We start from the raw sequence: 26,174 nt of genomic DNA, 5'->3' as shown, positions 1-26,174 counted from the left end.
TCATTTGGGGTTTGTACATGTGACAAAACCATATTTTAATTTGATGCGAGAGTTGTTTGTTGGTTTGGAGCTATGCTTACAACGAAATTCTTATTTCTACAAGAGAAAATCTAGATCGACAATAATTTTTACCATCACGACCCTCTTCCACCGCGTTTCTATCCATGGTGGACACAACGGTGATGACAGCATCGATTCTTGATGGCGACGAAGCAGCTCGGAATGGAGAGTAGCAAAGGTAGTGGTGGAGGGGCGATGGCACAAAACAGTGCCTCCTTCCCCATTTTTGAAGCCCCTATTTCTCCATTTTGCATGTAGCATCACCGATGGAGGCTTGGCAGCGACGACGACGAAGCATTACGGCGGCACGAGCTTCAATAATGGCGATGATAGAACAACGATAAGCACGAAGTTTCCTTCTCCGTGTCTCTGCTCGGGCTCCACATCAGTGACAGCAATGCGTGGTGACGGTGGCAGTAGCCTTGACCGACGTCATCCTCTTCTTTTTTGTTCCTCCCTCCTTGGTTCACTCTCTCTTTCTCTGTATCTCTTTTTCTCTTTCGCATATGTGAGGGGTGTGAGGGGTGTGGGGTGAGGGGGTGGCTATTGGGTTTTGGTTAGAGTGTGTGTGTGTCGTTGTTTTATGGTTAGGGGTTTTAGAATTAGGTAAAAAGAGTAGTGTAGCGTAGTAATTAAAAACTAAATATAGTTCAACATAATTATCTTTAAGAATACTATTGAATCATCAACTCACAAATTATTTTTAAAGAAATACTCTAATTTTAAAATTAGAGATAAATTAATTAATTTTCTATAATAAATACTTAATTTAATAAACTACAACATAACTAATTTATAGTTAAATTTTCTAAAAATAATAGGTATTACAAATTCAGCATAATTATTGAATGAACTTTCCTAGGGAGGAACATATATATTTCTAAATTTAGGATCGGATTTTATATGATTAAGAAACAATTCTTTCATAAAATGGATATATTGTATATAGCAATCTCATGGACATGGATGATCTGACTCTCCCATAGATTCACTTATACATTTGGTTCTTCATTCTTTCCACTTTTTGCTAAATATTCACTTGCTTCCACCATGACAAAAAGTGCAAGCATACTTTCTTTATCACTTTGAATTATATAAGAAGATATTTTTCCATTTGAGACCAAAGCACTAATGTTGCTTCTAGACTTTATTCATACACTTCAACCAATAAGGATAAGTTACTCAGATTAATTGACAATAAGACTATGGGGTGTGTGTTTTGGAATTGAAGTCTTAATAATCACATAAACCCCGTAAATTATGGTATATGGATATCCAACAAAGCAAGATATAACAAGTTTAATGTTTATTGAACTATACTGACATGTACATTATATATGCTTGTATTATTATACATACTATCATTCCTATTTCAATCATATATGACATTTAATTTGAATCTATACGTAGGTTGTTTATTGATGAACGAATTTTTGATGGAATAGAATTTCATAATTAATTCTCGTTGCAAGTATAGTTTCTAAACCAACAATAATCCTTTCATACAAAAATTTGGTTGTCACAAGTAACAAACCCCTTAAAAATAATAACCAAAGTATTCAAACATCGGGTCGTCTCTCAAGGAATCGCAGGGAAGTGTATTTATTATTGGTTATGAGATTGTATCTTTTTGGGGTTTTGGATTAAGAAACAAGAATTGTAAATTGCAAAAGAAATAAACTAACAACTAGAAAAGCACTTGGCAAGGTATGAGAACTAGAAGTCCTATCCTAGCTATCCTTATCAATTGTGATGAGAATTGTTCATTACTCCCACTTAGTTAACCTCTAATTATGAAGGAAAGTCAAGTGGATGAATTAATTTGATTCCTCAAGTCCTAGTCAACTCCTAAGGAAAGACTAGCTTTAGTGGCATCCAAATCAATTAGCAACTTTCAATTATCAATCAACAAAGGAGTTTGATAACTCAAGTGTCACCAATTACTCAACCAAAGCCAAGAGAGGAGAAAAATCTACTCTAGCATCCTTCCAAGCATTTTGTCAAACACTTGGAAGGCATAACATAAAAACATAGAAAAGTAACAAGCAATATTAAATCTAAGCAACCAATTGCAAACATCAATAACACAAATTAAAGAAAGAAACAATAACCATAGAAAACATGAATTGCATTAATATGAAAATTGAATCTAACATCAAACATTCATAAACTAAATTGGCAACATAAGGAAATTAACAAAAGAAGTAGATAAACCAAAGTACTAGAATAAATAAGAGTATAAAAAAACTAAATTAAAGGAACATTGAACCTGGATTTGAGAAGAAATAAATCTAAAACTAAGATAAACCCTAAAACCTAGAGAGAAGAGAGAGCCTCTCTCTCTAGAAACTACATCTAAAACCTAACTTGTGAATAATGAGAAGTTGATCCTTGATTTTGCTCCACTTCCAGCTGATGCGCATAAACTAGTTATGCCACGATTTAGGAAATTGCACGATCGGCAAAATTCCTTCCGGAAAGTGCACCGGTTATCGTCAAGTAAAAACTCACAATAGAGTGAGGTTGAATCCCACAAGGATTGGTTGAATGAGCAATTCGGATTAGAAGTGTGTCTAGTTGAGCGGAATCAAGAATTAGATGAGAATTGCGGAATGTAAAATTGGCGGGAAACGTAAATGGCAAGAAATTGAAATGGCGGAATCTTAAATTGCATGAATTAAAGAGCAGAAGCTAAATTGCTGAAATTAAAAGGGAATGGGGGTGATTGCATGAATTGAGTTGCAGAATGTAAAGAGAAAGTGGAAATCGGAGATGGGGAATTCATTGGGTTATAGGAGATATTAAGATCTCCGAATCAAAACATGTTTATCTCTTCCTCAACCAATGCATTCATTAAATTTTGCTTGGCAATCTTATATGATTGGATCCCAATCCCTTGGCTCACCAATTCTCTCTAAAAACAAACAAATTCCCAATCCCTTGGTTTAAATGTTCATAAGAAGAGATGATGCTCGATCACTGATTATACCACACAGTTTCATGAACCACAATTTGGTAGGATTACATGTCACAATATCCATCCAAACCCCAATCCAATTCACTGTGAGAAAGCTTCTCTAGCATGAATCCTCCATTCCTTTCCCAAGGTTCCGAAGGATTCCAATTATGGGTAGTTTCTTTCCCAAGACAACTACCCAATGGAATTAGATCGAGAAGCTTTCTAACAAAATTCAAGAGAAAAGATTGAAGAAGAAGATAAACTATTATTGATTCATTGAATTACAATAGAGCTCCCTAACCCAATGAAAGGGGGTTTAGTGAGTCATAGCTCTGAATTCAATTACAAAGGTATGAAAACTAGCAAAATGAAAAGGTAAAAGTCCCTCCTAACTTAAATTCTATCCTATTTATACACTTTCTATATTGAGCTTCTGTTGTGTTTCTTGGGCTTTGAGGCCTCTCCCTGCTTTCCTTTTGCTTTGGGTTTATGATCCATAATCTTGATGAGGCTGCTGATCCACATTCTGTAACATTCATTGAGCCAACTTAGTGATAATCAAGTAATGACACATGACTCAACAAATTGAAATTCCAGACTCATCAATCCTTCAGGCCCAATCCCATAAACCATGATATTCAATTGGGTTTCATACCAGAGTAAGTTTAAGTTAATGTTTGTGCTCAAAAGCTAACTTAAACTGCAATATTTTTGGCCCAGAAACCTTTTCCAATAGTGGCGTTTAAGTTGCAGTTTAAGCTTCAACTGCAGCTTAAACGCCAGACACTTCCAGTGATGCCTTTTGTGGAAGCACGTTTAAGCTTCAGTTTAAGGTTAAACTGAAGCTTAAACGTGGAAATGGAAGAAGGCAGCCCTGGAGGGTAACGTAGTCGAACACGTTTAAGCTTCAGTTTAAGGTTAAACTGAAGCTTAAACGTGGAGATAGGAAAGGCAGCCCTGGAGGTCGAACACGTTTAAGCTCCAGTTTAAGGTTAAACTGGAGCTTAAACGTGGAAATAGAGAAAGCCATCCTGGAGGTCGAACACGTTTAAGCTCCAGTTTAAGGTTAAACTGGAGCTTAAACGTGGAAGCGGAGAAAGGTAGCCCTGGAGGTGTCGAACACGTTTAAGCTCCAGTTTAAGGTTAAACTGGAGCTTAAACGTGGAAATGGAGAAAGGTAGCCCTGGAGGTCGAACACGTTTAAGCTCCAGTTTAAGGTTAAACTGGAGCTTAAACGTGGAAATGGAGAAAGCAACCCTGGAGGAGAAAACTTGGTCGAACACGTTTAAGCTCCAGTTTAAGGTTAAACTGGAGCTTAAACGTGGAAATGGCTCCCTGGTGCATTCCCCATTTCTGGCGTTTAACTTCCAGTTTAAGGTTAAACTGGAGGTTAAACGCCACTTTCACCCTTTCCTCAGCTTTCATGATTTTGGCCGTTTAAGTTCCAGTTTAAGCTTAAACTGGAACTTAAACTCCACATGTGATATTCAAGCTTCCTTTATTGATTTTTGTTGCTTCCTTGCCTAGCCTCTTCTTTCCTGAAATCATCCAAACAACTGCATCAAAGTCTTGCAAATTTTCATGAGAATCTTCCATTCATAGCATTCAAGTAATATAACTAAAAACTCATACTGTTTGGATGGTTCATTGCTTTGTTATTCATTTAACCATTCTTGGTTACTTTAAGCTCAAGAAAGTGCATAAAACAACTAAAACTAACAGAAAAATGCTAGTGAAACTCGCCTAAGATGCCTTGGCATCACAAGCTTCTAATCTGTGTTTTTGGGCTTAAACTGGGCCAAGAACAGCCCAGAAATCGCCCCAGCGATTTCTGATACGTACAACACGTGGCTCCGTCACGCGTATGCATCGCCCATGCGTACGCGTCGCTTGTCTGCCGCACTATCCATGCGTGCATGTCATCCACGCGTACGCATCGCCTAATGGTGCGGTATTTGTAACCCACTAACTTACCGGCAAGTGCACCGGGTCGTACCAAGTAATACCTTACGTGAGTAAGGGTCGATCCCACGAGGATTGATGGATTAAGCAACAATAGTATTTGATAGCATTAGTTAGACAAATAGAAAATGGTATTGAGATGCAATATAAAAGACATTAAACAATATAAAGAATATTGAAGAAAGGCAAGTAAATACTTTGGGAAAAAATATGGAGAAGATAGTTAAGGCTTCAGAGTTATCTATTCTTCCGGATTAACTTTTCTTACTAACTATTTTAATTATGTAGGATTTAATTTATGACAAACTATATGTGACTAGACTCTAATTCCTTAGACCTTCCTAGTCTCCTCTAAAATTCATCAACAGCCAATTCCTTGGTCAATTAATTCCAATTAGAGGGTGATGATCGAATTCCAGTTTGTATGCCACAAAAACTTTAATTACCCAAAAATAAAAGGATTATATGTCACGTATCCCGTTAAATCCAGATAATTAAAATTTAGGAGAATATGTTTTCAAGCTATTGTTCAAGTAAAGAGCTTTTCCAAGTTTTACAAGAACTCAAGTAGAAAGAGGTTCATACTTCTGTTCCACCCAAATTCATAAGATAAAGAGTGAAAATAATTCTTAAATTATAAATCCATACATGAATTAAAATAGAAAAAGTAATTAAATTAATCCATAGAAATAGACAGAGCTCCTAACCTTAACAATGGAGGATTAGTTGCTCATAATTGAGAGGGAAAATAAGGATTCAGGTAAAATGTACTTTAGTAGTCTAGGATCGAATAATGTTGAAGTGGTATCCCTCTATTTATATCTAATCCTAATTAATTAAAAATCTATCTTTAAAACTAAAATAATATCTTTTCTTATTTTTAAAATTTAAATTTAAATTAGAATTAATTATAGCAATCAGCAAATCTTCAATTGATGGATGGGGACCACTTGGCTTCACTAGGATCCATACCTAACTTGGGCTTGGCAGCATGAATTGGAGTTTAGTTGAGTGAAGCTGCGCCTAACTTGGGCTTTAGTGCGCCTAACCTGAAGTGGGCAGGACCAATCTCGCGTATTGTTGTTGTGTCTTGCGCCTAACTTGAGAAATCTCAAGTTAGGCGCAGCCTTGGCAGCGAGTTCGGAGAAGAAGTATGGACTATTATATATTGTTAGAAAGCTCTGGAAGTTAGATTTCCAACGCCACTAGAATCACGTCCATTGGACCTCTGTAGCTCGAGTTATTCAGGTTTGAGTGCAGAGAGGTCCGGGTTGACAACATCATTCGCCTTCATCTCTTCTTCTGTAGAAACTCCATCAAATCCAGCCAAATGCTACCTAAAATAAACAGAATTGCACAAGACTCAAAGTAGCATCCGTAGTGGCTAAAAGATAATTAATTCTTGATTAAACTCAACAATTTAAATGCAAATTTACTAGGAAAAGATAGGAAAGATGCTCACGCATCACCTAACAGCAAGGCAACTATGGTAAATTTTATATCATTTTGAAACCCCGGATGTTAGCTTTCCAACGCAACTAGAACCGCCTCATTGGAACCTCTGTAGCTCAAGTTTTGGTCAATTAAGTACGAAGAGGTTAGGCTTGACAGCTTTGCAATTCCTTCAATTTCTTGTATTCCTTCCACTTTTGCATGCTTCCTTTCCATCCTCTAAGTCATTCCTGCCCTATAAACCCTGAAAACAGTCAGCAAACATATCACGGCATCGAATGGTAATAAGAGGGGATTAAAAATAGCAAATTTAAGGCCAAAGAAGCATGTTTTCAATCATAGCACAAAATTAGGAAGGAAATGTAAAACATGCGATTTCTATGAATAAGTGTGAGAATAATGGGTAAAATCTACTGAATTAAGAACAAGATAAACCGTAAAATAGCGGTTTATCATTTATGCATAGTAAAGTATGTATATCTTTTATTTTTTAATTTGAATTGCTTTGGATCATGAATTTTTTTAGTATTTGGTATTGAAACTTATTGATTCAATTTATTATAATTTTTGTGAGTTATTATTAGATAGAAAGGAATAGATTCTATTAAAAGATAAGTGTAAAAAAGCTAAACTAAAAAAATATCAATATTATTACTAAAGAAAGGACAACAGAAAAGTACTATGGGTAATAACTCCCAAATTAATAATAGAAATAAAAACATAGAAAAAAAATATTAGCTGATATGTTGCTCTACTTTTATGTTCAAAATAAAAAAAAAAATTAAAAATTCTTATTCACGATAATTAAAAAAGATTGTGCTTTGAAAAGCACAGTAAATATTATATTGAAAATTTTTTTTCTTAAATTTAGATTAACGTTATTTTTTATTACTACTATTTATTGTTTTTTTATTTATTATTTTTATCCTACATTAAAATTAAATATTTTAGATTTTTTATTATATTTTATCATAATTAATTTTAATGAAAATATACCCGTAATATCTTAAAAAATACTAGTTTTTTTTCAAATTATAATAGTTTTCTTTGGATTGGTGTAGTATGCAGTGGGTGGAAATAGACAATGTTAGATCTTGGTTTGAAGGTTGGATGAATCAGTATGTTTGAAATATTAGGAAGAATAAATGGTATATGTTATTTTTTCTTACTATTTTGTCAGTATGGCAGTGGAAAAACATAAAAATTTTTGAAAACAAATCAGAGACCATTGAGGGGGTCTAAGAATATGTTAGGTGTTTAGTGAGTCTATAGGAAAAACAAAAGAAAGGAAAGAGTCTGAAAAAGTGGAAGGTATAGAGAATAAATAGGTGTGGTGGAATTGTCGATTGTTCATTCCTAATACACGTATGTTTGCAACAGATGATTATCTTACTTCTTTGCAAGGATGGGTGAAATGCTTCATGGGAGAAATGGTGGATGAAAAAAACAGAAGGTGAGGCAATTATAATCGGGCTAGAGAAAACACTGTAATTTTTTATGGAAGAAATCAATTTAGTAGAGGAAGACCTAGTTATGATGCTAGATAATAAAAACATCGTGGATTGTCTAGGGGATAAGAGCAATACAGCATGGGAATTAAGGTTTTTGAGGAACAACTTTTTGCTTCGAAAATTTTGTCCAAAATGTCACAATGATATACATAGGAAACAAAAGCTTCAAATGGAGAAAAATGTGTCTGTTACAGTGCCATGTTGGAAGGCAGCTAAAGTTTGCAAGACAAAAAGGTCCCTGGTGATGAAAATGATACCATTTCGAATGTAATCAAATTCTTATTAAAAAACCTTTTGAAAGAGAAAAACTACCATAGATTTTCGTAACTCCTTCACGAAATCCAAAGCTTCCTTCCCTCCAAAATGAAACTGAATTGTCATCGAGGAATGTGGAGTAGGAGAAACGAACCTCATCTGTTGAAGCAATTCAGACATCAAGCAAGGTAAGCAAATTTCTAACCTTTATGCTTTCTTCTCGTTAGGGTTCTAGGTAGTGTAGGGTGTGATTCATGCAAATGCCATGAACCATGGTCACTTTCTATTTGAGTTTTGTTGAGAAAAATTATTGTGTCCTCATTTTAAAGGTTTTTGGGATTTTGAAGCTTGTGATTTGATTTTATTTTTGTTAAAAATGTTTAGATTGATAAAAAGTTTGTGATTTTTATTTTTTACCATGGAGAAAATTTTGTGAGGAATAGTGAGAGGGGCTTATTTATGTGAATAAAAAAGTAGAAAATTTTTCAAAAATTAACATAAATTTTATCAACTTTGGCGATTTGGTGAAGTTGTTTGAGGGTTTAGGCTATTCTGGCTACAAGGCCATATATTAGTCTGATAGTAAGGCGAGTGATATTGAATCTAGGCTTCATCGTTGGTGCACGAAATTGTGATCATCAATGGCGCCAACAACTTGGTACGCACAATTGTAATCTCAACTCTTTATCACAACTCCGCACAACTAACCAGCAAGTACACTGGGTCGTCCAAGTAAAAACCTTACGTGAGTAAGGGTCGATCCCACGGAGATTGTCGTTGAAGCAAGCTATGGTCATCTTGTAAATCTCAGTCAGGCAGATTCAAATGGTTATGGAGAATTGATAATTAAAAGATGAATAAAATATAAAATAAAGATAGAGATACTTATGTAATTCATTGGTGAGAATTTCAGATAAGTGTATGAAGACGCTTTGTTCCTTTTGAACCTCTACTTTCCTATTGCCTTCTTCCAATCATTCATACTCCTTTCCATGGCAAGCTTATGTTGGGTTTCACCGTTGTCAATGGCTAACTCCCGTCCTCTGAGTGAAAATGGTCCAAATGCGCTGTCACCGCACGGCTAATCAGCTGTTGGTTCTCGATCATGTTGGAATAGGATCCATTGATCCTTTTGCATCTGTCACTACGCCCAACACTCGCGAGTTTGAAGCTCGTCACAGTCATCCCTTCCCAGATCCTACTCGGAATACCATAGACAAGGTTTAGACTTTTCGGATCTCAGGAATGCTGCCAATTGATTCTAGCCTATACCACGAAGACTCTGATCTCATGGAATGGAAGGCTCGGTTGTCAGGCGAGGCAACCATGCGTCATGAACCAGAAGGCTAAGAGATACGCACTCAAGCTATTGCAAGTAGAACGGAAGTGGTTGTCAGGCACGCGTTGATAGGTGAGAATGATGATGAGTGTCACGGATCATCACATTCGTCAGGTTGAAGAACGAGTGTATATCTTAGAGAAGAAATAGGCTTGAGTTGAATAGAAAAACAATAGTACTTTGAATTAATTCATGAGGAACAGCTGAGCTCCACACCTTAATCTATGGTGTGTAAAAACTCCACCATTGAAAATACATAAGAACAAAAGGTCTAGGCATGGCCGAATGGCCAACCTCCCAAAGAGGGTTCAATCATCAAAACATGATTCAAAGATGATCAAAAGATGAATTGAAAGATGAAAATACAATAGCAAAAGGTCCTATTTATAGAAAACTAGTAGCCTAGGGTTACAGAAATATGTAATTAATGCAAAAATCTTCTTCCGGGCCCACTTGGTGTGTGCTTGGGCTGAGCATTGAAGCTTTCACATGTAGAGACTTTTCTTGGAGTTAAATGCCAGCTTTTGTGCCATTTTGGGCGTTTAACTCCAGCTTTCATGCCAGTTCTGGCGTTTTGACGCCAGAATTTCTATGCTGACTTGGAACGCCGATTTGGGCCATCAAATCTCAGGCAAAGTATGGACTATTATATATTGATGGAAAGCCCAGGATGTCTACTTTCCAACGCAAATAAGAGCGCGCCAATTGGGATTCCGTAGCTCCAGAAAATCTACTTCGAGTGCAGGGAGATCAGAATCCAACAGCATCTGCAGTCCTTTTTCAGCCTCTGAATAAGATTTTTGCTCAGGTCCCTCAATTTCAGCCAGAAAATACCTGAAATCACAGAAAAACACACAAACTCATAGTAAAGTCCAGAAATGTGATTTTTGAATAAAAAATAATAAAAACATAATAAAAACTAACTAAAATATACTAAAAACATACTAAAAATAATGCCAAAAAGCGTATAAATTATTCGCTCATCACAACACCAAACTTAAATTGTTGCTTGTCCCCAAGCAACTAAAAATCAAATAGGATAAAAAGAAGAGAATATACAATGAATTCCAAAAACATCTATGAAGATCAGTCTTAATTAGATGAGCGGGGCTATTAGCTTTTTGCTTCCGAACAGTTTTGGCATCTCACTTTATCCCTTGAAGTTCAGAATGATTGGCATCTATAGGAACTCAGAATTCAGATAGTGTTATTGATTCTCCTAGTTAAGTATGTTGATTCTTGAACACAGTTACTTTATGAGTCTTGGCCGTGACCCTAAGCATTTTATTTTCCAGTATTATCACCGGATACATAAATGCCACAGACACATAACTAGGTGAACCTTTTCAGATTGTGACTTAGCTTTGCTAGAGTCTCCAATTAGAGGTGTCCAGATCTCTTAAGCACACTCTTTTTGCTTTGGACCACGACTTTAATCGCTCAGTCTCAAGCCTTTCACTTGACACCTTCACGCCACAAGCACATGGTTAAGGACAACTTGGTTTAGCCGCTTAGGCCAGGATTTTATTCCTGTGGGCCCTCCTATCCACTGATGCTCAAAGCCTTGGATCCTTTTTATTTTACCCTTGCCTTTTGGTTTAAAGGGCTATTGGCTTTTTCTGCTTGCTTTTTTCTTTTTCTTTCTTTTTCTTTTTTTTGCCAATTTTTTTCTTTTTTTTTCTGCAAGCTTTTCACTGCTTTTTCTTGCTTCAAGAATCATTTTTATGATTTTTCAGATTATCAATAACATTTCTCCTTTTTCATCATTCTTTCAAGAGCCAACAATTTTAACATTCATAAACAAAAAATTCAAAAAATATGCACTGTCCAAGCATTCATTCAGAAAACAAAAAGTATTGTCACCACATTAAAATAATTAAACTAGTTTCAAGGATGAATTTGAAATTATGTACTTCTTGTTCTTTTGTGATTAAAACATTTTTCTTTTAAGAAAGGTGATGGATTCATAGGACATTCATAGCTTTCAGACATAGACACTAAGACACTAATGATCATGTAATAAAGATACAAACATAGATAAACATAAAGCATAATTTTCGAAAAATAGAAAAATAAGAGCAAGGAGATTAAAGAACGGGTCCACCTTAGTGATGGCGGCTTGTTCTTCCTCTTAAAGATCTTATGGAGTGCTTGAGCTCCTCAATGTCTCTTCCTTGCCTTTGTTGCTCCTCCCTCATGACTTTTTGGTCTTCTCTAATTTCACGAAGGAGGATGGAATGCTCTTGGTGCTCCACCCTTAGTTGTCCCATGTTGGAACTTAATTCTCCTAGGGAGGTGTTGATTTGCTCCCAATAGTTTTGTGGAGGAAAATGCATCCCTTGAGGCATCTCAGGAATTTCATGATGAGGATTTTCCTCGTGCTCTTGTTGAGCTCCATGAGTGGGCTCTCTTGTTTGCTCCATCCTTTTCTTAGTAATGGGCTTGTCCTCTTCAATGAGGAGTCTTGGCCACAACTTCATAGAAGTGGTCTTGATAGACCTTTGAGATGAATCTCTCCATCTCCCTTGACTCGAAGGTGGAAGCAATTGCCTTTCCTTTCCTTTTTCTAGAGGTTTCTCCGGCCTTAGGTGCCATAAATGGTTATGGAGAAACCAAAAAGCTGAGCTTTTCCACACCAAACTTAAAAGGTTTTCTCGTCCTCGAGCAAAAGAATAAAGAAAGGAGGAGAAGAAGAATATATGGAGGAGATGGAGGTGTGTGAATTGTTCGGCAAAGGGGGTTTTAGGTGGTTATGATGTGGAAAAGGAAGGAGTGATGGTTTGAATTTGAGTGGGTGGGTGTAGGTGGGTTGTATGATGGTTTTGGAGGAGTAATGGAGGTGATTGGTGGAGGTTATTTGGGGAAGAGTATTATGAAAAGGTGTGAAGAAGTGAGAGAGAGTAAGTCAAGGTTGGTGGGGATAATGTGGGGTCCACAGATCCTGAGGTGTCAAGGATTTCTCATCCCTGCACCAATTAGGCGTGCAAAACGCCCTTAGAGTGCAATTCTGGCGTTAAACGCCAGCTAGGTGCCCCTTTCTGGCGTTAAACGTCAGTCTGGTGCCCATTTCTGGCGTTGAACGCCCAGAATGGTGCCAGACTGGGCATTTAACGCCCATTCTGCTACCCTTACTGGCGTTTAAACACCAGTAAGCTTCTCCTCCAGGGTGTGCTATTTTTAATACTGTTTTTCCTTCTGTTTTTTCTTTTTCAGTTGTTTTTGTGACTTCACATGATCATCAACCTATAGAAAACATAAAATGCCAATGGAGAATAAATAGATATAATTAAATAAAATTGGGTTGCCTCCCAACAAGCGCTTCTTTAATGTCAATAGCTTGACAGTGAGCTCTCATGGAGCCTCACAGATAATCAGAGCAGGGTTGGGGCCTCTCAACACCAAACTTAGAGTTTGGTTGTGGCCTCTCAACACCAAACTTAGATTTTGGTTGTGGCTTCCTGAAGAACGCATGATTGACAGTTTATAATTCAGAATAAATTCCCGTTGCAAGTATAGTTTCTAAACCAAGAAATCATCCTTTCTTACAAACTTTTTTGGTTATCACAAGTAACAAACCCCTTTGAAATTGATAACCGAAGTATTTAACCTCGGGTCATCTTCTCAAGGAATTGCAGGGAGGTGTTCTTATTATTGGTTATGAGTTTTTTAAATTGGGGGTTTTGAAAGTAAGGGACAAGTAATTTAAATGACAAGTAAAATAAATAAATAACTATAAAATAAACTCTTGGCAGGGTATGAAAATTCGAAAGTCCTATCCTAGTTACTCCTATGAGAATGGAAGTTAATCCCACTTAGTTAACCCTCATGAAAGCAAGGGAAAGTCAAGTGAACTAATTAGTTAGATTCCCAAGTCCTAGCCAACTCCTAAGGAAAGACTAGAGTTAGTGGAATACCAGTCAATTTAGCCGACATAACAACCAATCACGGATAGTTGATAACTCAAGAGCTTCCAGTTAATCAATTAAAGCCAATAACATAAAAAGCTAAATAAGAATCAATGATCTGAAATACCTCAATTGCATTAATAAGAGAAAATCAATCTAAACATAAAGAATTCATAAGCCAATCTGGCAACATAAGTAATTAAAGGATAGCATTAAAGTATCTAAAAGTAAAAGAGAAATATAAAGTAAAAGGAATATTGAACTTGATGAAGAGTTGAAATTCTAAATCCTTAAGAGGAATCGTAATCCTAAAACCTAGGAGAGAGGATAGAACCTCTCTCTCTAAAAACTACATCTAAACTATGAAAAGTAAAATAATTGAAGACATGATAATGAATGGATGCATCCCCCCCCTTTATAACCTCTAATCTGTGCCTTCTGGACTTGGATCTGGGCCAAAAGGGTTTCAGAAATCGCTGGGAGCGTTTTCTGTAATTTCTGGTGCGTGGCGTCTGTCACAAGTCTGCGTGGGTCATGCGGTCGCGTCATCTGGAGTTTTCCTTATCACGCGTTTGCTTCTGTCACCCGTACGCGTCATCTATATTCTGCTCATGGCACGCGTTCGCGTTAGTTACGCGTTCGTGTCGCTGCCTTTTTGCGCTGGGCATGTGACCGCGTCGTCCATGCGTTTGCGTCGCTGCCAGTTTCTTCAAAAACTCCATTTTGTGCTTTCCTTCCATTTTTGTATGTTTCCTTTTCATCCTTTAAGTCATTCCTACCTTAGAAGATCTGAAACTTCTCAACACACAAATCACGGCATCGAATGGTAATAAAGGGTAATTAAAAAAATAAATAATTTCAAAGTATAGGAAACATGTATTTCACATATATCACATAATAATGAAGGGAAAGTGAAACCATGCAATTTACATGAATATGTGGGTGAATGGTTGAATAAATCACTTAAATTGAGCACAATATATATCATAAAATATGGGTTTATCAACCTCCCCACACTTAAACAATAGCATGTCCTCATGCTAAAATCCAAGATAAAGAGTAAGGTAAAGTGCTGGAATCTCATGCAATGCAATCTACCCTAAATTCAACTACCTAAATGAATCATGCAATTCTAATTGTTATTCACTTGTATATAAAACTTACATGTAGTTAAATTAATTCACATTCTCAAGGAATCATATATGCATAGCCAAACCCTAGATAATGTCAAAGCACTTTTACAATTGAGATGGGTAAAAATATTTTTCAAACTTGCAAGACAATTGATGAGCGGATAATTTATACGCTTTTTGGCATTGTTTTTAGTATGTTTTTAGTAGGATCTAGTTACTTTTAGGGATGTTTTTATTAGTTTTTATGTTAAATTCACATTTCTAGACTTCACTATGAGTTTGTGAGTTTTTCTGTGATTTCAGGTATTTTCTGGCTGAAATTGAGGGACTTGAGCAAAAATCAGATTCAGAGGTTGAAGAAGGACTGCTGATGCTGTTGGATTCTGACCTCCCTGTACTCAAAGTAGATTTTCTGGAGCTACAGAACTCAAAATGGCGCGCTTCCAATTGCGTTGGAAAGAAGACATCCAGGGCTTTCCAGCAATATATAATAGTTCATACTTTGGCCGAGTTTAGACGACGTAAAAGGGCGTTGAACGCCAGTTCTACGCTGCTGTCTAGAGTTAAACGCCAGAAACACGTCACAAACCAGAGTTGAACGCCAGAAACACATTACAACCTGGCGTTCAACTCCAAAAGAAGCCTCTGCACGTGGAAAGCTAAAGCTCAGCCCAAGCACACACCAAGTGGGCCCCGGAAGTGGATTTATGCATCAATTACTTACTTCTGTAAACCCTAGTAGCTAGTTTATTATAAGTAGAACTTTTTACTACTGTATTAGAGATCTTTTGGAAGATCTTTGGATTATCTTTTGATCTATTGATCACGTTTGGGGGCTGGCCATTCGGCCATGCCTGAACCTTTCACTTATGTATTTTCAACGGTAGAGTTTCTACACTCCATAGATTAAGGTGTGGAGCTCTGCTGTTCCTCATGAATTAATGCAAAGTACTACTATTTTTCTATTCAATTCAACTTATTCCGCTTCTAAGATATTCATTCGCACTTCAACATGAATGTGATGAACGTGACAATCATCAGCATTCCCCCACGAACGCGTGCCTGACAACCACTTCCGTTCTACCTTCGATTGAATGAGTATCTCTTGGATCTCTTAATCAGAATCTTCGTGGTATAAGCTAGATTGATGGCGACATTTATGAGAATCCGGAAAGTCTAAACCTTGTCTGTGGTATTCCGAGTAGGATTCTGGGATTGAATGACTGTGACGAACTTCAAACTCGCGAGTGCTGGGCATAGTGACAGACGCAAAAGGAGGGTGAATCCTATTCCAGTATGATCGAGAACCTCAGATGATTAGCCGTGCTGTGACAGCGCATCGGACCATTTTCACAGAGAGGATGAAAAGTAGCCATTGACAACGGTGATGTCCTTACATAAAGCCAGCCATGGAAAGGAGTAAGACTGATTGGATGAAGACAGCGGGAAAGTAGAAGTTCAGAGGGACGAAAGCATCTCTATACCTTTATCTGAAATTCTCACCAGTGATATACATAAGTATTTCTATCTTTATTTTCTCTTTAATTAGTATAAATTTCGAAAACTCCATAATCAATTATTATCCGCCTGACTGAGATTTACAAGATGACCATAGCTTGCTTCATACCAACAATCTCCGTGGGATCGACCCTTACTCACGTAAGGTTTATTACTTGGACGACCCAGTGCACTTGCTGGTTAGTTGTATCGAAGTTGTGAATGAAAAACGATTTATTAAGACGTGCGTACAGAGTTTTTGGCGCCGTTCCCTGAGATCACAATTTCGTGCATCAACAATCAACAATTTTAGCAGAGATATATGGTGATGAGTGATAAACCACTATTTTATGATTTATATTGTGTTTAATTGTATGGTTTTATCATGATCCTTACCCACTTATTCATTAAATTAGCATGCATTTAGATTTCCTTCCTGAATTTATTACATGTTTGAAAAATGCTTCCTAGAGACTTTAATTATTTATTTTTAATTTTCCTTTATTCCATTCGATGCTGTGATCTGTGTGTTGAGTGTTTCAGACTTTACAGAGCATAAATGAGTTGGAGATTGGAAAGGAAGCTAGCAAAAATGGAAGGGACACAAGAATTTGAGGAGATAACCAGCGAGAAGTGACGCGGTCGCATGGCTCACGCGACCGCGCGAAGGAGAGAAAATCACAGTGACGCGGTCGCATGGCTCACGCGGCCGCGCGGATTGGAAAAAGCTCAGGAGACGCGGTAGCGTGGACGACGCGAATGCGTGGCAAGGAAAAACGCAAATGACGCATCCGCATGGATGACGCGATCGCGTGACATGTGCGATCTGCATAATCTACAGAATTCGTTGGGGGCGATTTTGGACCTTAATTTGACCCAATTTTCGGCCCGGAACAGCAGACAAGAGCCAGAGAATATGCAGAAACAAAAGGAGAACACTTATTCGATACAGAAAACAGTTTTAGATCTAGTTTCACTCCCTTAGGTTTTTTTTCTCTCTAGGTTTTTAGAATTTTAATTTTCAATTGGTCTTAGCATTGGAACATTGAGAAGAGTTATTTCCTCATCAAGACTTCGTCATTCTAGTTCGTTTTCTCAACTTGGTTTTATTCTTCCATGTTCTTTGTTTTGTTCAATTTTGTCATTCAGATACTTTTATGATTATTTAATGCAAGGATTATTTCTCTTTAATTCAATTTCAATTCCAATAATAATGTCTTCTTTTAATTCCCTTTCATGTGTTATGGATTTATTATTTATGATGAGTGAGTAGTTTCTTTACTTGATGGGGAGTTGATTAAAAAGGAACTCTTGAGTTGGAAGGATTGAAAGAAAATTTGTAATTGGGTTAATTGTTGGATTTTTATCTTGTCACCAATGCCAATCCCTTTGAATTAAGTGGGTTGCAACTTGTGAACAGATCTAGCATTCCAACTTGTTTGACTTTCCCTTACCTGGTAAAGAATAACCAAACAGAGCAACCATTAATTATAATTCAATCTTAAAATCACTCCATCAATAATAGAGATTCCATCTAATCAACTCCCAGTCAAGGCTTTTATTCATATTATTTAAATTTCCTCAATTTACATTCCAATTTACTTAACTCAACTTCTTGGAACATCTGATTAATAAGATAGCACACTTTTCTGCAACTCGTTGGGAGACGACCTGGGACTTAAAACTCCCAGTAATTTTTAATTTAACTCTCTGTGACATATTTCTAAATTGATAGGCAGATTTTCGATGAGTTAAGAACTATACTTGCAATGTAACCATTTTAATAATTTTTAATTCACCAGCTTCTGCATCTCATCAATTTTTGGCGCCGTTGCTGGAGAGTTGCAATAGAGTGCTAAATTTATTAATTAGAATTTATTTATTTGTATTTTATTTTATTTTGCTACTATGAGCTGCGTGTTTCTTCCGTCAAATGACGCGTTCACTTCCTGATCTGCGCTTGCTAATATTCGATCCTGAAATTGAAAGGACAATTTCACGAATAAGGCGAGAACAGCGTCGGTTAGCCCGCTCTGAGGGCGGATCTGAAAGTGAATCTGAGGAGGAAACCAGCCCCCGTTCTACTGATTCGGTTGTTTTACGTGCAGAAGACATGGCAGCTAGGAGAGTTACCATCCAGGAGGAAGGAGCTCCTGATTTTACAATGCAACCGTTTCAAGCGCATCATCCAGCGGTAGCTACAGATTTTGAAATAAAGACCGCACTGCTAAATTTGATGCCCAAGTTTCATGGCCTACCTGCTCAAGAGCCTATCAAGCACTTGAGAGATTTCCAGGCAGCCTGTTCTACTGTCAGGCATGATGGCACTGATGAAACTTCAATTTTGCTGAAAGCTTTCTCGTTTTCTCTTGAGGGAAAGGGAAGGGAGTGGTACTACACTTAACCTCTGGCCAATGTATCCAACTGGGATACACTCAGAAAGGAGTTTCTGGAGAAATTCTTTCCATCAAAAGTCACTGATAAATTGAGGAAGGATATTTCCACAATTGTTCAGGATGACAATGAAACTCTCTTTGAATACTGGGAGCGCTTCAATAATCTTCTGGAAGCATGCCCCCACCACATGATTGACAAGATCGTGCTACTCAGCTATATCACACAGGGTATGAGACCCCAAGATAAAACCACATTGGAAAGTACCAGCAATGGGTCTATGAAGAAGTACAAGACCACTGATGAAGCTTGGCAATTGATCAGTGATTTAGCTGAATCTACCAGGAACCACAGACAGAAGCAAGGCCGTTCAAAAGCCGTTGCAGAAGTATCTTCTAGTAGAGAGACTGTTGCTCTAACTCAGAGTATATGTGAGATGACCAACTTGCTGAAGCAAATGCAGTTGAATCAACAAACTCAGCAAGCTCAACTTCCTCCACCACAGCAAAACCAACAACTAGTCCCATAAAGAATTTGCGGAATCTGTGCTGATTATAGCCATTACACTGATGAATGCCCGCAGCTCCAACAAGAAGACATCATGGTGGCATCCACTCACAACTTTTATGACCGTCCCAACCAAGGGTACAATCAAAGTGGAAATAATAACCATGGATGGCAGGACAATTCAAACCAGAATTGGAGGGACAACAATAACAGAGGAGGCAGAGATAATCAGGGAAATCAGAGATGGAATAATAACAACAACAGGCAGCAAAATCAACCTTACAGAGCACCTCACCTGAGGCAAAACCAAGGACCACAGAACAATCAACAGCAGACCTCTCATTCTTCTTTATCTTCTAATGAAGATCTACTACAATCTTTTGAGAGAAGACAACAGACCATGGAAACTAACATCATGAATAGTATCAACGCCAGTCTGAATGGTCTCACCTCTACTCTGCAAGCTTTTATGACACAGTTTGGATCAGCACAAAATTCCAATAACCAACCTTCAAGCACCACTGGAATCCCCTCTCAACCATTATCCAATCCAAAGGGAGGCATTAATGCTATCACCCTGAGGTCCAGAACCACACTGTAGGAGAGGAATCAGGAGGAACCAAGCTGACCAGAATACGCCTCAGCTGAAGAGGTGGTAGAAATCGAAGATGTTGAAGAGGAAGAGGATATACAGGACATAGCTGAAGAAAAGATAACTCAACCATAGAAGGAAGCACCAAAAGGCGCAGGCACCACAGAAAACACTACTCCTATTCCATTTCCACAACTTGCAAGGAAGCCCAGGAAGCAGCTGGAACCCGATCCTAAAATGGTAGAGATATTCAAAAAGGTTGAGGTAACTGTTCCCCTTTTTGATGTTATTCAGCAGGTACCTAAATATGCAAAGTTTCTAAAAGACTTATGTATCCATAAAGACAAAATAATGAATTAAAACTATTCTTTAGTTCTATATCTGCTTTAATGGAGAATTACCTAAAATGTACGATCCAGTCTTGCATAGTTAGTTTATATTGGTGTGTATAATTTATGATTGCTGTGCGATTCAGAGCATGTTTAGTATAATGCTTTGTCTATATATGATGTTTTAGGCTCTCCTTAAAATCAGTAGATCTTAGTTAGCAGATAAAATTTAAATGGCTGATGCTGATAGATGATTGATCATCTGAATGGAGTCATTGACAACCCCCAGAAGATCGTTCTATCTTCAGTGTGATGTCATAGACAAAAGTGTAGCTGAAGTTCACAAGGAAGAGTTTGAAGAGCACACTGACAAGTCAAGTGTGGACCTTTAACTGACAGTGAAGCACTTCGCCATTTTCACAAGCCCCAATATCCAAGCCTGCATGATCAAGTTAGAATTAAACCTCTCCTCCACATTCAAATACGCTATCTTGAGGATGCAGAAGTTCGTCATATGCAAGGAACTGACTCTCAACAAGAAGAGCAGTACTTGATGTACTGAGGAGCATAAGAAGGCAATTGGGTGGATTTCAGACATAGTTGATCAACCCCAGTATGCGAGCACAGAATATTTAGAAGAGACAAGACCTGTCCTCAATCCAAAATGCAATCTATCTCAGACTATTAGAAGCAGGTATCATATATCCCATTTCAGACAGGAATGGGTAAGCAGTACAATGTGCCCAAGAAGTCTAGAGTCATACAGTGAAATGAGCATGGAGACTCATAGAACTCGAGTTCAGAATGCTTGGAGAGTTGCATTGATACAGCGTCTCAACCAAGTACCGTAAGGATCATACACTTCACATTGATCAAATGCTGGATTGTCAGGAAATCAATATGCTTTAGAGGTTACACAGTTATTTCCAGATTCATAAGCTCTGAGATCAGGAAAAGATACTTACATGCTTGGGACTTATGCTTATAAGAGAATGCCCTTCTTTCATGACAAGCTACTTTCCAAAGTGCATATGATCTTTCTCTAGATTATTACACTTATGCAGGTTTAATGGACGATTTTAGCGTTTATGGTGATTTCTTATTAGCCTATTGCTTAGATGGATTATCTAGAGTATTAGATAGATGTGTTAATACAAACCTTGTATTGAATTTTAAAAATGCCACTTTATGGTAAAACAAGGGATTGTGTTAGGACATGTGGTATCTAATAAAGGCATTTCTGTAGACCCAGCAAAGGTAAATGTTATTTCTAGTTTGCCTTACCCCTCTTCTGTGAGGGAAGTCCGTTCGTTCCTTGGCCATGCAGGTTTTTACAGGAGATTTATTAAGGACTTCAGTAAGGTAGCACTTCCCTTATCCAGATTACTGCAGAAGGATATTGAGTTCGAGTTTAGTGAGGATTGTAAACAAGCGTTTGATAAATTAAAGACTGCTCTAACTCAAGCTCCAATTGTGAGAGGACCAGACTGGAGCCAGCCATTGGAAATCATGCAGTAGGAGCAGCGTTGGCTCAGCGTGAAGTAAGGATCCTTTTGTTATTGCCTATGCGTCTAAGACTTTAGACACTGCCCAGTCAAATTATACTACTACTGAGAAAGAGCTTCTTGCTATTGTTTTTGCTCTGGATAAATTCCGGCTTATTTACTTGGTACTACAGTAGTAGTGTATTCGGACCACGCAGCCTTAAAGTATCTATTAGCTAAAAAGGAATCCAAACCAAGACTTATACATTGGATACTGCTGTTATAAGAATTTATTTAGAAATAAAGGATAGGAGTGGTAATCAGAATTTAGTAGCAGACCACTTGAGTCGCCTTAAACATATTAAGGATGATTCTACTCCTATAGATGATAATTTTCCTTTTGATAACCTGCAAGCAGTATCTGAGGTAGTCCCTTGGTATGCACCTGTTGCTAATTATTTAGTTAGCCGCACATTTCCCCCAAATTTTTCTAAGCATAAAAAAGATGATGAGCGGATATTTTATACGCTTTTTGGGGATAATTTCATATAGTTTTGAGTATGTTCTAGTTAGTTTTTAGTTTATTTCCAGTAGTTTTTAGGAAAAATTCATATTTCTAGACTTTACTATGAGTTGTGTGTTTTTCTGTAATTTCAGGTATTTTTCTGGCTGAAATTGAAGGAGCTGAGCAAAAATCTGATTCAGGCTGAAAAAGGACTGCTGATGCTGTTGGATTCTGACCTCCCTGCACTCAAATTGGATTTTCGGGAGCTACAGAACTCAAAATGGCATGCTTCTAATTGCATTGGAAAGTAGACATCCAGGGCTTTCCAGCAATATATAATAGTCCATACTTTGCACAAGGATAGACGACGTAAAATGGCGTTCAACGCCAGTTCTCTGCCCAATTCTGGCGTCCAGCGCCAGAAAAGGATCAAAAACTGGAGTTGAACGCCCAAACTGGCACAAAAACTGGCGTTCAACTCCACAAATGGCCTCTGCACGTGAATTGCTTAAAGTCTCAGCCCCAGCACACACCAAGTGGGCCCCAGCACACCAAGTGGGCCCCAGAAGTGGATCTCTGCATCATCCATCATAGTCCACTCATATTTTGTAACCCTAGGCTACTGGTTTAGTATTTAAACAACTTTTAGAGACTTATTTTGTATCTCATGACATTTCAGATCTAAACTTTGTATTCTCTGACGGCATGAGTCTCTAAACCCCATTGTTAGGGGTGAGGAGCTCTACTGTGTCTCGATGAATTAATGCAAGTATTTCTGTTTTCCATTCAAACACGCTTGTTTCTATCTAAGATGTTCATTCGCGATTAACTGTGATGAAGGTGATGATATGTGACATTCATCACCTTCCTCAAACCATGAACGTGTACCTGACAACCACCTCCGTTCTATATCCGATTGAATGAGTATCTCTTAGAGTCTTTAATCAGAATCTCCGTGGTATAAGCTAGAACTGATGGCAGCATTCATGAGAATCCGGAAAGTCTAAACCTTGTCTGTGGTATTCCGAGTAGGATTCAAGGATTGAATGACTGTGACGAGCTTCAAACTCCTGAAGGCTGGGCGTTAGTGACAGATGCAAAAGGATAGTAAATCCTATTCCAACCGGATCGAGAACCAACCGGTGATTAGCCGTGCTGTGACAGAGCACGTGAGCGTAGTTTTCACTGGAAGGATGGAAGGTAGCCATTGACAACGGTGATCCACCAACACACAGCTTGCCATAGGGGGACGTGCGTGCGTGAACAAGAAGACAGAGGAAAGCAGAGATTCAGAAGACAAAGCATCTCCAAAAATCCAACATATTCTCCATTACTGCACAACAAGTAACTTTTAATTTATGCTCTACTGGTTACTCACAATTCAATTGATAAACATAATTGACTTCCTGACTAAGATTTACAAGATAACCATAGATTGCTTCAAACCAACAATCTCCGTGGGATTCGACCCTTACTCACGTAAGGTATTACTTGGACGACCCAGTGCACTTGCTGGTTAGTGGTACGCGTTGTGAAAAGTGTGATTCGCAATTCGTGCACCAAGTTTTTGGCGCCGTTGCCGGAGATTGTTCGTGTTTGAACAACTGACGGATTATTTTGTTGCTTAGATTAGGAAAAATCTTTCTTTTTTTTTGGTTTAGAGTCTTTTATTATTTATCCCTTGTTAAAATACTTTAAACTTATAGCTCAGTTATTTAGAACGTGGTGTTTATGTTCATGATAATTGGCTATCATATTTTTTAAAACCTTTTTCAAAAATAATTTTTCTATTAAATCCTGTGCCAAACTTTAAGTTTGGTATTTTCAAAAATAATCTTTCTTAAAATTTTTGAAGGTCCCATAACTCATTTGGCTAGAGCATTAATCTGTGTTCTTGGTAATTGGGTTAGAGTCTTTGATATTCTTTTCAAAACCTTCTTTTTCATAAATAATATTTTCTCTATTAAATTTTGTGCCAAACTTAAAGTTTGGTGTTTTCTTGTTGATTTCCCTTTGGTTTTCGAAAATTTTGGTTTGGTTTTCTAAAAATTTTAGTGTTTGGTGTTCCTTGGTGTTTTCCCTCCAAATTTTTCGAAAACAAGGAGCATTAGATCTAAAAATTTTAAATCTTGTACTATCTTATTGTTTTTCTCTCTCCTCACTAAATTCAAAAATATCTTTTCAAAATATCTCTTCTAACTTCCTAACTTCTTATCTTTTCAAAATTTGTTTCAACTAACTAACTAACTTTTTGTTTGTTTCTTAACTTTTTCAAAACTACCTAACTAACTCTCCCTCTCTCTAATTTTCGAAAATATCTTCCCTCTTTTTCAAAAATTTCTTTTTTTTTTTCTAATTAATTTCTTTTTTTTTTAAACGAAAAAAAAATTTTAACTTCAAAATTCAAATTCTTTTTAGTTATTTTATTTTATTTAAGTATTTACTTCTTATAAAATAAAATAAATAAAAAGGTAAATCAGTCCAAGTTATATCCATAGATCCATCATGGACATAAGTGGAAATGAACAGTCCAGGAGGACTCTGGGGTCATATTCTAACCCCTCTATGCTTCATATGGAAGTAGCATCTGCATACCCTCCATTGGAGTCAGTAGCTTTGAGTTGAATCCTCAGCTCATTATCATGGTGCAGCAAAGTTGCCAGTATTCCGGTCTTCCACAGGAAGAACCTACAGAGTTTCTGGCACAATTTTTACAAATTGCTGACACAGTACATGATAAGGAAATAGATCAGGATGTCTACAGACTATTACTGTTTCCATTTGCTGTAAAAGATCAAGCCAAGAGGTGGTTAAATAACCAACCTAAGGCCAGCATAAGAACATGGAAACAGCTGACAGAAAAATTCCTGAATCAATATTTCCCTCCAAAAAGGATGACACAGCTAAGGCTGACATCCAAGGCTTTAAACAAGGAGATAATGAATCTCTTTATGATGCCTGGGAGAGATACAGAGAGATGCTACGAAAATGCCCCTCTGAAATGTTTTCAGAGTGGGTTCAGTTAGACATCTTCTACTATGGGCTTGCAGAAGGAGCTCAGATGTCTTTAGATTACTCAGCTGGTGGATCTATCCATATGAGAAAGACAATTGAAGAAGCTCAAGAGCTCATTGATACAGTTGCCAGGAATCAGCATTTGTATCTAAGCAGCAACCCTTCCATGAATGAAGAGGTTAAAACAGTAACTGCTGAATTCAGTACTGTAAAACAAGCTGCTGAATTCAATCAGCAATTAGATTTTCTAACAAAACAGCTAGCTGAATTCAAAGACAGGTTACAGGAGACAAGGATAGCTAATATACATATGGACGAACAGTTTAAGCAAACAAAGCAGCAGCTATCAAAGCAAATAGCAGAAGAATGCCAAGCAGTTCAATTAAGAAGTGGGAAAACATTAAATACCCCACCTCAAGGCATCAAAAATTCAAGAAATGAGTGACCCACCAAAGATTCCCCTGAGGACAGTAAGAGCCCAGGGAAAAATAATTCTGCACTAAAAGCCAGAAAATGGGTGGAAGGCTGGCGCTGAACGCCCAGACCATGCCCAAAACTGGCGTTCAGCGCCAGAAACAAGGCAGGATTGGCGTTCAACGCCAGAAATGGGCAAGAATCTGGCGTTGAACGCCCAAAGGGGGCATAATCCAGCGTTGAACGCCCAAAATGGGCACATTTCTGGCGTTCAGGCGCCAGGAACAGACAGTGAGTTGGCGTCTAACGTCACTCCAGCTTCTGACTCTGGTACTCAATTGCCAGTGAGGGATAGACACACACAAGTGCTGATAACAACCCCTCTAAAAAGGCTTCTTTAACCACTAAGGTTGAGGAATATAAAGCCAAGATACCTTATCCTCAAAAACTCCGGAAAGAGGAGCAGGATAAGCAATTTGCTCGCTTTGCAGATTATCTAAGGACTCTTGAAATAAAGATTCCTTTTGCAGAGGCACTTGAGCAAATACCTTCTTATGCCAAGTTCATGAAAGAGATCTTGAGTCATAAAAAGGAGTGGAGAGAAACAGAAAGAGTTCTCCTCACTGAAGAATGCAGTGCAGTCATTCTGAAAAGCTTTCCTGAAAAGCTTAAAGACCCTGGGAGTTTTCTGATACCATGCATATTGGAAGGTGATTGCACCAAGACAGCCTTATGCGATCTTGGGGCAAGCATCAACCTAATACCTGCATCCACTATCAGGAAGCTTGGCTTAACTGAAGAAGTTAAACCAACCCGGATATGTCTCCAACTTGCTGATGGTTCCACTAAATACCCATCAGG

At 37.7% G+C, this 26,174-nt stretch overlaps 1 non-coding gene across 1 annotated transcript; it reads right to left on the bottom strand.

Annotated features, from left to right (window-relative positions):
* Window positions 1–18,555: 18,555 nt before the first annotated feature.
* Window positions 18,556–18,659, bottom strand: LOC112768143 (small nucleolar RNA R71). The gene has a single exon (XR_003185581.1). It is a non-coding gene; the product is annotated as a small nucleolar RNA R71 (small nucleolar RNA).
* Between the last annotated feature and the right edge of the window lie 7,515 nt (window positions 18,660–26,174).

Source organism: Arachis hypogaea, chromosome 17 (genome assembly GCF_003086295.3).
Source record: "Arachis hypogaea cultivar Tifrunner chromosome 17, arahy.Tifrunner.gnm2.J5K5, whole genome shotgun sequence".
NCBI classification, from domain to species: domain Eukaryota; kingdom Viridiplantae; phylum Streptophyta; class Magnoliopsida; order Fabales; family Fabaceae; genus Arachis; species Arachis hypogaea.
The sequence above is the reverse complement of the archived record's forward strand: the minus strand, read 5'-3'. Positions and strand labels throughout refer to the sequence as shown.